Source organism: Mus musculus, chromosome 9, assembly GCF_000001635.26.
Source record: "Mus musculus strain C57BL/6J chromosome 9, GRCm38.p6 C57BL/6J".
Taxonomy (NCBI): Eukaryota; Metazoa; Chordata; class Mammalia; order Rodentia; family Muridae; genus Mus; species Mus musculus.
The window spans coordinates 56,826,595-56,829,750 of record NC_000075.6 but is presented as its reverse complement, the minus strand read 5'-3'; positions in this window follow the sequence as shown (position 1 = coordinate 56,829,750).

The following is a 3,156-nucleotide window of genomic DNA, read 5'->3' as shown; positions in this document are numbered from 1 at the left end:
CGCCCAGCTATTTTCTTAATTTTTTAAAAAAATTATCACATCTATTTATTTAGTGTGTGTGGAAGAGAGAGGGTACATGTTTCATAGCACGTGTGTGGAGATCAGAGGACAATGTTTTACCGTGTGGTTCTGGGGGATTGAATTCTGGGCTCTGGCTTGGTGCGGGAGGCACCTTTACCAGAACCGTCTTTACTGTGTGGGTCCAAGTCTGAACTCAGGTAGTCAGGCTTACTGGCAAGTGCTTTTGCCCTCTGAGCCGTCTTGCCAGCCTCTCTTCTTTTTAAGTGGATGCAGATTCAGGGAATTGGACTAATAGCATCCTGGTTATGACACATTCTCGTTATTAGCCCGTACAGAGCCACTGTAATTACTTGATTAATCTGCTCACTCATAGCAACAAAATGAACACCTCCGAATCAGGTCTTAACCCCAAATCTAGCCTCTTGGAACTGTTTGTGTCTCTGCCTTTGTGCTTCTCCTTCATCACACCCCAGCCTGCCTATCAGAGGCAACTGGGACACTAAATTTTGTGGCTATTACTCTCCAGCGTTTTAAAACATATTTTTATCACTGTTGAAGTCAGAATAAACTAGGTAGTGCATAATAACCACAACAAGGAGAACTCTTCAGTCTCAGTGGCTTAACCTTACAAAGATTTACGTCTCTGCTGGGACAGCTTGGCAGAGGACTCCGTCCACTGTAGAGACCAGGGATCTGGGCATGTGGTACGGCCATGGCCTTGTGACTGTTTCTGATGAAGGTCCTAGGTTTTGATTTGGGTTCAGGGTTGTGGGGAGAAAGAAGAACTAACCTCAAGCTACAACGTGACTTTGAGTACTTTGACTGACATTTCTTTCTCCAGATCGTCCCAAGGCCACCCCTAGAAGTGTAGTTGAACCAGGAAAACATCTCCCGGTCCATCTTTAGATTGATTGGAGATGTTTTGTGAACACTATAAGAAAAAGGCATTGTGTGATATGTAGTCTTTGGAGTGTTCTGCTTTTTCTCTTATTATTATATGCTGAGCACCCATGTTGCTATGGGATATAGCCATGGTTTTAAAGATTTTGTTGAAGTACAGTTTCCCACAGAATGACTCTACCCCCATATATGCATTTTTTTTTTTAAAGTACATTTGGATTGTTCTGGGTGGTTTTTTTTTTTTTTTTTTCTTTTTTCTCTTTCCTTTATTCTAAATGGATCCGGCTGTTGTGAATCTCTTTTTTGGAAACTTCACTTTGATTTCATCATTCAAACTGTGGGTTTGGAGCTACTCAGAGCTTTCTGAGAGTTTGGCACAGCTCCTGCCTCAGGATTCAGGCCGCTTACCCAGGCAGCCCAGCCTCTTAGCAGCGGAGGCCATTTCACAAACCCACTACTCCCCCCAGCCAGCCAGCTAATGAGCAAAGACAGGACAGCACTCCTGCGAGCTGCCGCTGCTTCTTGAACCTCTTGTCTTTCAACAGGAAGCAGGGCCATTGTGCCGTGGAGGACAGCACATCACGCATCAGGCTTTGGGGATGAAACATACATTGTGCCGCGTACTGCAGATAGGAAGAATAATGCATTCATTTGCAGAGCACACGTTCATTTAGTTCCTTTTATGTGCCCAGCTCTGTTAGACTCTGACCACAAAGAGACATTACCTGCCCTTGAGAAGTTCACAGTCTAGTTAGGGACATGGCACATTAGTAGACATGTCATGGTGCTGGCTAATACTTGAGATGATTGAGTGCGTAAACGTCATAGTGATTTTGGAAATACAGATGGGTTTCGTCGTAGAGACATCCAGGTCCCCCTCTTCCCTCCCTTTCTCCTTCCTTCCCTCCCTCCATCCTTTTTCTCTCCTGGATGTGATTTTACTTATATGGATTCAACATCCTCTGCACTGGAAAATAACACAAGTTTAGACCTTGATTGGTGGATTTTCATTTTTACAGCTTGTAAAGTTGCTAAGCTAATACCTATGCCTTAACTTCTAGTTGAGTAATTTTAAAATGTCCTTAGAGAGATGAAGTGGTTACAGCTATCCCAATGTCTGTGATTTCTTCCAATTTCTTTTTAAAAAATACTTATTTATTTTATGTATATGAATACACTGTAGCTGTCTTCAGACACACCAGAAGAGGGCATCAGATCTCATTACAGATGGTTGTGAGTCTCCATGTGGATGCTGGGAATTGAATTCAGGACCTCTGGAAGAGCAGTCAGTGCTCTTAACCACTGAGCCATCTCTCCAGCCCTTCTTCCAACTTATCTGCCCCATCCACTACCCTTTCTCTCCATGGTTGCTCATGGACCAGACTATCACTGTAGTCTCTTGGAGGTTAACATGAAGCTTGACCCTAATGTTAGAGCCAGGCCCCTCCTGCTTTGAAGGCCTGGCTTGCCTTCAGATCTAAACTGCAGGGGAAATCACCCAAATTCTATTTCTGTTCAGCAATGCACTTGTTGTTGCTATTTTAATTAAGAATATAAGTATTCCTGTAGGCCGGGGATGACTGGGGGACCTGTTTTGTGATGACTTAGCCTGCCCTGTCTGGCCTCACTTCCACAGACGTATTGTCTGTAGCCACAAGTTGAGTAATTTGCTGCAGGCAGCTCAGGAGATGTGGATGGCCGGAGGAAGGTGGCTCTAACTCTTGTGTTGGAACATGGTTGAGTGGTACCACGGAGAGGCTAGGGTCTTGGTGCAGGCTTACCTCAGCAGAATCTTGAAGAATCAGAGGTGTCAGACAGGACATGGTGCTGTTGAGGCCAAGAGTCTTCTGCAGTGGCCATGACAAGGGTCAGTGCAGAGGACGAGATGTGGTGGTAGGGACATTACTCACGTGTCTTCGTCTTCTCATATCCTACAGACATGGCTTCCTGAAACCAGGGAATGATGGTCAGGGCTTTGGGTGGCAGGTAACAGGTTTTTGAAGAAATCACATACATGCCCATATATGCATGTATATTTGATACTTATGTATGCATGTATCTGTACCTACTGGTTATCCATTCTAAATTATACAATCTGGTGGCATGAAGGACACGAGGCTGCCCTTAAAGACTTACAGTTTAGTGTAGGACCCAGCACATTCTGAGCTAATTTATGGTACGGTTCAACACATAAGCTGTGCAGGTAACATTCTTCCCCATACCTGAAATGTTCTC